Below are 9,768 nucleotides of genomic sequence, written 5' to 3'. Positions count from 1 at the left end.
TAGGCTGTCAGATGCTGATACTGTTGTTGATACTCCAGCTACAAAGGTCAGGGCTAGGGTGTGCAGGTTCCACAGCTCAGTCAGGGTCAGTAGAGAGTTCACAATACTGCACTTAACAGACTGTGAATGTATCTAGGAAACTGTACCATCAGATCTGATCTGGATCATGATCCAGAAGTATTTCTCAGCATCATGCACTCAGTCTCAACTAACTTCTTCCTTGAAGAGCTGAGCAAGAGCTGTGGTAGGAGCTACTACATGGGACTTTTAGGGCCTCTCTTTATAAATATAATTTATGTGTATGAGTGTTTGCCCAGCATGTGTGCACATGAATGTTTGACTGGTGTCCAAAGAACTTAGAAGAAGGTTTCAAATCCCCTGAAATTAGGGGCAATTGTGAGCTAACACTGGTGTTGTAAAATACTGAACCATCTTTCAAGCCCCAGATTTTGATAACTTTTAGGAGGAGCCATATCTCAATACAGGATTACTATATATTGGCTAACCTGGCTTGAGTCACTAGCTCTTACCTCTCTGCACCATGGAGGACGATGGGTTGGTAAGAAAGGTGGACAGGCAGTGAGAGAGGATGTCTTGATTTGCAACTTCCAGGGTAACCGTGGAACTGGTACTAGTCATGAGTTCAGCTGCCTTAGGTAGAAAAGAAACAGCGGTCACTGTCACAGTAGAGTCTATGTTCAGAATACTTGTGCTTAGGTTCCTCAACCCGGTTGCTGTGTGGGAAATAAACTAGGCTTTCAGAAGATTATGTCCTGTCCACATCACTTATGATAATTAATTATAAAACAGGTAAATATATTCTATTCTATAACATTAACATTAAGATATTTAAACATTTTACAAGCTCTAAGTATGTGTACATATTTATATAATTATTTAAGGAAATACTCTAAAGAATATACATTCTTATGAGTGAACACAAATGAGATTCATGTGCTCTAACAACTAGGATTATAGGGGAAGATGAATAAACACAAAGAGCTTTTACATCACTTATTTTGAATTCAAATTTCAAAATAAAAAGCAAAATATCACTTCAATACAGTAAGACTAACCAATCAGCTTTAAAGTAACCAATTAGTCATACCTTTCCTGAGAAAGTCCAACCAGACTAAATCCATCCACAATGAGGAGTTGGTCATGGGCACCTAGTTGTCCAACCTGAGCCACCAGAAGGATGCAGGTGTAGGGAGAAAAGAAAAAAGGCAGCGTCAATGCACAGCAGCATTCCTCACAGCACACAGTCAGTGCACAGCAGCATTCCTCACACCACACAGTCAGTGGACAGCAGCATTCCTCACACCACACAGTCAGTGCACAACAGCATTCCTCACACCACACAGTCAGTGCACAGCAGCATTCCTCACACCCTTGCTGATTTCCCTCTAGGACTAAATAGGAATAGAAGTGAACACAACTTAGACACATTGCTCTCCTCATCTTCCAATGGCCTAGTGTCTCCCTATGATCATAAGGCTAGTCAAAGAGGAAGCAGAAGTGCCATTGGGCATGCCCTTCTTTTCAGGACACTCCCAACAACACCCACAGTGAACAAAGCATACATACACACCAGAAGTATCCTGTGTCTTCACTCAACAATCAGCCATACTTAGAAGAGCTGTAGCAACGAGAAAACAGAGGACGACCTACTTTCCTGCTGTCTCTCAGCAGAGAGCAGGACATTCCCCAGCTCGGGATTTCCCAGAGGCATTAAAGGATGAACCAATTCCAATGGGGAAATTCACTGATGAAGTTGTGTTGCTGCTTTCCTTCAAGAATGAAACCTTACAAGGGGGTGGGGGAAGAGTTTTCTCCCAGAAATGTGGCCCAGGGAGATTGTCCAGAGAACACGCAGATGGCAAAACCCAAGTGCCTTTGTACTTTGTCCTTCCCAGTTTGCTCTGTGCTCATTCTTCCTTTGGCTCTGTTTTCCAGTTCCCCATAATCCTTACCTTCTAATATCCTCTAAGTATTTTATGATTCTTCCCCCAACCCAAGCCTTCTCCCTCTTCTGGATTTCTTCTCTTCCCAGCAAGGACTCAATATGACTGCTGTGTAGCCCACTCTAGAGCGTGGTGCAGCTGAATGCATCCATTCACCTGAAGTTTATCACACTCTAAAAACACCAGCTTCCACAAAGTGAGGTGGAGAGTGGTATGAGCTGAAGAAGTCTTCCATAGTTTACTGGTCCTAGCACACACGGCATTTATCACAAGAGGTATAGAACAAATTCTTATGCTTTCAAAAGTAACATCTCATTTCATTCAGCCTGAAATCTAATAACCAGCAATGACTTTGAAAAATTGAAATTACAGTTGCTGCAACAGTGCAGATCCTGTGAAGAGGTAGGTCCTGCGACAGTGGAGGCACTGAAATAGCGCCTGTTCTGTGACAGTGAAGGTCCTTTGAAAGTGGAGGCACTGAGATCGTGGAGGTCAATCTACATACAGGGGAGCTGCTGCACAATTGAGGTTCTGCTACAGTGGAGGTCCTGCAAAATTGGAATTGCTGATACAGGGGTATTCCTGTCACTGTAGAGATCCTGGGGCAGTGAAGTTGCAGAATCATGGGAGATCTTGCTTCAGATGATGTCCTGAAACACTTTAGTTGCTATGGGTGGTGCTACGACAGTGGAATTCCTGGGATAGTGGAGGTTATAGGACAGTGGGTGTCCTGAGACAGTTGTAGTGCTCCTACAGTGGAAATCCTGTGACAGTGGAGGTCCCGCAATAGCAGTATTGCTTGGACAGTCCAGTTCTTGGACAAAGGAGGTCCTGTGACACTTGAGATGCTGAGACTCTTGAGCTCCTGCACAGTAGAAGTGCTGTGATAGTTGAAGTGCTGAGACACTTGTGGTCCTGTAACAGTGGAGTTGACACACAGACAGTGGACTTCCTGAGGTAGTGGTGGTGCTTAAACAGTGGATGTCCTGTGACAGAGGAGGTCCTGCAATAGAGGAAGAACAATATATGCTGGCTGATGACCCAGAGCTTCCAGAAAATAGACCACCAACCAATATATATCAGAGGATGGCATTATTTGAAACCAATGGTATGGAAGGCCCTTGGTCCTGTGGAGATGTGATGCTCGAACATAGGAGGAGGCTGGAGTGGTGGGTTTCGAAAAGTTGGGTGAGTTTAGGAGCAGCATCATAGTGGCAAAATGGAGGGAGGAGGGAGAAGATGTAGGAGTGGGCATTTGTGGATTGGCACCTAGGACGTGGGACATCATTTGAGATGTTAACAACAGTGGAAATGATAAGGTTTACATTGTCTGACCCAAACCTAAGGGATACTACATAAGGAACACAAAAACCCACAGGTGCTCACCAACAATCAGTTAAAATTTGGCCTTATGCGCTCTACTCCAAAGAAAATATTCCAAGAACACTGTTTTTTGTTTTGTCAAACAAAGTTTAAAACTCTTAAGTGTACTCTCAAATCTGCCCTAATTCGCATAAATTGGTCAAAACTGTTGGCTTTGTAAATACTTCTATCTTGTCCCAATAGTCACATGCTGGTCATCCCAACAACATGATACTTGTCAAGGTGGGAGTCAATCAACATGGGATTCTAGTTCCAACTGGGTCATGCAGACCCTGAGCTCACCTTCAGTTTCTTACACACACATACATACACACACACACACACACACACACACACACACACACACACACCACACATACAGAGAGAGAGAGAGAGACAGACAGACAGACACACAGACACAGAAACACACACACATGCACACACACACACACTCACAGACACGGACACAACCACCCATGAGAGGGGGAGAGGTAGAAACAGAGTGAGTGAGAGAGAGAGAGAGAGAGAGAGAGAGAGAGAGAGAGAGAGAGAGAAGGGAGTGCTTATCATCTATTTTCTAAGGCATATTGTGTGCTCTTCACGTTGAGCACAGAGACTTGCACATGTAAACCAGTCTTGTACACCTAGGAACATTTTCTGTTCTGTATATTCTCTTTTCTATCCAGTTTTTAGGATATCTTTAAAAGCAAGTAGGGCATTGTCCTACCATGAAATCTTGGACCTAAAGGTACATTTTAATACAAAGCTTACATGTCACTTACAGATGACTCTAGTAGGAAGTACATTAAGTTCAGAATCATTCAATCAGAAACCCTTAGTGTGTATACATCATTCTCACTGCCTTCACTTAACCTCATGTTTAGACCACTGTTCCTAGCTGGAGATTCCTATTTATCTCCCAGAATAAAAGGGAGTCTCCGTACTCAAGTGGAACAGCAGATTCAAGGTGGGACTGTTGGGTGACATTACAGTGAACATCAGGGACTGTCCCACGGAGGGAGGACATGGCCCTTTCTTTCCTCCTGGGGAAGCACTATCTACATTGTCCTGAGCAGGGAAGGATCCTCTCATTCTAGCAGATATTCTGGATGACACAAGGAATGTGAATAGATTATGAGATCACTTTTCCACATTTCTTTCTGAGGCAGAGACCCTTGAGACCCTTGGCTCAGGAGTAACTGTTCCAGATAGCAAGGTGAGGTCAGTGTGGGCCCTGTGTTGACCTATGAATAGTTATTTATGTTAATCACCAAATCTTTAAAACTTACAGCATGTGAGAGAAAAGTCTCCCAGGAGTCTCAGCTAAAAGTAATCAGTGAGTTTTTAAGAACAAGAACAAGTAGGAAATTTAAATTCATGTGATTGCTACAAACAAAGCAAGAAACTGTCACTAGATCACCTTTGTGTAAGGGCCCTGACGACCTACACAACTTAAGATGTGAAGTGCTCAGCTAGCATGCTTCCTGGCATGAACCCAAGACACAGCTCCTCTGTGTCTCATCACCTCTGAAGCATGGTCCACAAACAATGGCAACAAACCTTCTCTTCCTCAGAGTTCAAAGTTACCTTTATTGTTAGTGATAGTTTCCACAGTTAACTAACCTCTACTGGATAGACAGCTTTGACTAACCTTCTCTGAGCTTCTCCCAACCATGTACAGATGGTACATCCCTCTGCACATGAGGCCTGTTCCTCTCAGGCCTGCTGTTCTCCTTCCCAGATTAGAAACTGGATACCTTTCAAGCCTACATTCTTAAGTCATCTATCAACTTTGGGTACATGATAAGCACAACATGACATTGGGTGCCAAATAACACTTTCCTACCTGACAATAAATATGGTCAAGGGGTACCAAACATGGAAACTGGTCAGGTAAGGTCAGGTAACCCCCATGCTATCTCCATGTGGAGATGAAGATTGACACACCTTCCCAAGCAGACTTTCTCAGCTGTCTCAGCCCACACAGCAGTCCTTTGCTGAGCTTCCTTACTCCCAGTGACTGATGAGAGTACATGAGAAGATGCCTGATTTCTGGAAAGCGCTGGGCGCCATGACCCTCAGTAGCAGCAGCTTCTGTTCACAGGTGATTTCAGGAAATGAAAATGCCTAATGTTCCTGTGTTGATTTGAATATGCTCAGCCCAGGGAGTGGGACTCTTTGCAGATGAGCCCTCATTGGATAGGTGTAGCCTTGATTGAGGAAGTGTGTCACTGTAGATGTTCCTTGTCCTAGCTGCATGAAAATCAGTTTTCTAGTAGCGGCCTTCAGATGATGATGTAGAACACCCAGCTCCTCCTGTACCATGTCTGCCTAGATGCTGCCATGCTCCCACCTTGATGATAATGAACCAAACTGCTGAACTTGTAAGCCAAACCCAAAGCAGTGTTCTTCTTATAAGATTTGCATTGGTCATGGTGTCTGTTAATAGCAGGAAAACCCTAAGTAAGTCACTTTCTACCACAGATTACGAGGTTAATTGAGTGATGTCATCACCTGAGGGGACATAGCCTCTTATTAAGGTTCTAATGTCCTAAGTAATTGCAGGCTCTCTTCTGGCCTAGGCATTGGCTATAATATTAATCTTCCCAGTGTCTTCTTCTCTGTAAACTATACATTTTGCATTTCTATTTGCCCCATTTGCTCTTTTTCATTGAAGTCCTATAACCTCAGTATAACAGAGGCCATCCTCGGCTCTCTTCAAATTTTCATCGAAGAAATTTGTTTATTACTTTTTAATTTAGCCTCAGGTAGGTTTTTAGGATGTGGGCTGAAGGAAGCCACATTTTTGTAAAAGCATCATTCAAATTATCCCAGGCCAGTTACAAATATTATTGCCTTCTGAATCCCCTTGTCCTGGGCTTCCACATTCTGGATAGGTCTTGGCACTCCTGACTCCCAAGCTCCTGCCAGTATACCCCATTAAACTCTTCTTAGAGCACTGGGCCACTTCTAGTTCAAAGTTCTGAATTCTTGCATATTTTCCAAATCAAGTAACAAGCACAAACTGGCATGGTCAGGTATCACAGAGCAAGAGTCCGCTCTATTACATCCCCTTCTGCATTAGTTACCTTTTTTTTCTGTGACAGAAATGCCATGAGCACAGCAAACTATAAAACATGTAGGCGATTAGTGATCCTATTTCACAGACCACCTGTTAACATAGGTTAAGTTCTATGACGACAGGGCACAGTGGAAGGAGCAGGAAGCAGAGGACTCACATCTGGAATCACAAGTACAAAGCAGACAGTGCACAGGGAGCGTTGCAGAGCACTAAAACCTCAAAGCCCAGCCCCACTGGCATTCTTTCTCCAGCAAGGGCACACCTCCTGAGTCTTCCCAAACAGAGTCACCAACTGGGAAAGGAGTACTCAAATGCCCGAGACAGTGGAGGATAGCTCATGCAAAATGTCATGATGATTCAGGAATTCGAATCAGTAACAGAGAGAACCTTCACTCTGGGTCAATGTGTGTTGCTGCAAAGCCAGCAAGCTGCTCTCCCTCCTCTTGAACATAAGATGTGGATTAAGTACAAATGTAAACAAGCATCTCCATGGAAAATCAACAGCCCTGTTAATCTGGTCATACTTATAGGATAAGTCCAGAGGTGCTGGATACTGAAATCAGAGAAGAAGCCAACACAAACTCAAACCGTTTAGTCTATAGGAATAAAAATACCACAGAAGCCAAAATGGGTAACGATATGGAGCAAACGCTCACTCACTCAGCAGATAAAATTACACCTAGCCCTTACTCACAGACCTACTTCATAAACAGTGTACATTCTGCTGGTACCTACTCAACACAATCCTAAACGCTGCAATCAAACCAAATGGTTTCTTACTTTGTTGAGTATGACTTAAAAACACTGAAGGACTCTGAAGGAGGTTAATGGAAACTTCTCAGGGCCTGGGGAAGTTGGCTGAGGGAGTACAGATTAACAAAGCAACACAACCCAATTTCCCCACCAGCAAGCAGAAACCGGCCTGATGTCAGTTGCCAATTCCTGAGGGTTTAAGAGAAGCCTACAGACTGGAAGGACTGAGGTAGGTGAGATTAAAGTACAGTTACACTGAATGCTCACTTGAGGAATGGGAAGGGTAGCAACTGGAAAGTGCTGTGTGTGTGTGTGTGTGTGTGTGTGTGTGTGTGTGTGTGTGTGTGTGTGTTCCATGCATGTGTTTCTGTGTGAGTGTGGTTGGGTTGTTGCTGTTGTGTGCTTAATTTGAGACAGAGTGTTACCACAAACTGAAGCTGTCCTAAAACTCACCCTGTGCACAAGGGTGGTTTGGACAGTAAAGAGACCTTCTCTCTCATGAAATGGGGATTAATGATGTGTAGCACAAGCTATGTGTGAATGTAAATTTCAAAATCTGAAGATTTCATAAATCTCCTTTGGCTTGCTTTAACAATGCTGGTGATTATAGCATACATGGTACACTGAGGACAGAACAGAATATATAGTGTGTGCTTTTGAGATGGTTCAGAGGTGAAAGGAATAGCTGATGATCTGAGTTTAGTTCCAGAGGCACTGTTAATAATCAAACACAAATGTAGCCGACTTTTATCCTGTGTAAAAATCAGTCAGGGCATCCAGTCATCTAAAGTCTGGAAGCTGGGGAAGGGAACATGGAAAATGAATATGCTAGTAAGAGCACCATTGGAAGGGGAAGCCCTGGGTCCTGCTAAGACTGAACCCCCAGTGAACTAGATTGTTGGGAGGAGGGCGACAAGGGGGGGAGGATGGGGAGGAGGGAAGGGGACGTTTGCACGGAAACTGGGAAAGGGAATACTGGAAATGTATATAAAAAATACTCAAGTTAATATATATATATATGTATGTGTATATATATATATATATATATATATATACATATATATATATACACACACACACACACACACACTGAGGTCAACCCTAGACTGGGCATAGAGCAATCCACACATCATGGGATTCAACGGGGAGTTTTATGAAAGAGCTATTTCCCAGGAGCACACCTGTGTGTCAAGGCCTCCCTTGCAGCTTGGCCTTTGGAATCTCCAGTGCTAAACACTGTCTCTTCCTTTGCAGAAGTGAAACATAATAAAAATTCACACTTCACAGTACAGTGAATAGCAGTAATCGCGAAAGGTGTAAATAGAACCGATGAGTACCAGAGTATGTGGATTGATGTTATATGAGTTGTGTTTGGGTGCAGTGCAGTATCCTCTTCCATGTTCCTACATACTGAGCAACGACCCTGTACAATTTCTCTCTAGACAGAACCATCTGGAATTCACTCACTGAGGGACTTATGCCCTGGAGTGGCAGCTACAGGTAGGACTTGTGCAACCATGTCACGAAGCGAAGAGACACAGATGCATGGATTAAATGGAGAGAAGCAGATTGGAATGGTGGAGAGGCTAACCTGCCAACAACTCCAAACCCCCAGCAGGATGACAATGGAGAACAGCGAGCAGTTTCCCAGCCAGCCTCACTCTCCATAGCCAGACTTCTTCCAGTCCTTCCATTTTCCCAAGGAAAGAAAAGTTCAAAAAGCAGGGACAGGGAAAGAAAAACTGCTCTACTCCCAGGAGCCAAGGGCAAACCCCCTGGCACCTCCCTGTCTGAGGCCATAAGCAGCCACAGCCCAGTCCTGGGATCATCTCTAGAGGCTCAGGGACCCAGGCAGATGAGCCCTTGAATCACAAAGGGTTCCTCTACAGCATTCTATGGGTGTCAGTCCTGAGTCCCTGAGCCTGAGGTGCTCTGCACAGCTATTCAGAGAAGCCTTCTCCTGATCTCTGTACAAAGATCTCTGTGTTGGATGTCAGAGGAGAGTGTCGACCCAGCATGGGTTGGGGCTCTGGCCCTCTAATCTGTTGGTCCATGTTAACTTCTCCACAGAGAAAGCTTATGAGCTTTGCTGATGCATCCATTTGGCGTTTGGGGGATTCAAACTCAAGTCTCTGCCTAGTCCTGCAGCTTTGTCTCAGGTGTTTGATGATAACCTAGAGCCTTTCTGAGGACTTATGAGAACAGTGTCCTCTTGATGGGTCAGTTTAGAAACAGCTTTGTCTTTAAAAAAAGAAAACTATACCATCAGTTTGAGGCTAATCCTTCAGAATTCAAAGATAACGTGACACCCTGAGTGTAGACATGAGGACTTTAAAGCAGGATGCAGAGTAAACATTCAAAACAGAGAACTATGGACAGCTAAACATCTTACAGGGTTTTATTTCTAACAGCCTAAAGTCTTTCCATAGCCCATAGAAGCCACAGTCTCAGAGTCTTTCCCAACCATGTCTTGACAGGTCCTATTGTGACCTCATGAGGAACGATTGTGAGGCGGCCCAGCAAACACATATTAAGCTGTTGCCAGGCCTGGAATTCTCTGAGTGCTTTGAGAGGAGGTGTGGAGTGGAGCCCTCTGCGACTTGGTTG

This window comes from Rattus norvegicus, chromosome 1 (assembly GCF_036323735.1).
Source record: "Rattus norvegicus strain BN/NHsdMcwi chromosome 1, GRCr8, whole genome shotgun sequence".
NCBI classification, from domain to species: Eukaryota; Metazoa; Chordata; class Mammalia; order Rodentia; family Muridae; genus Rattus; species Rattus norvegicus.
This window is presented reverse-complemented; position numbering follows the sequence as displayed.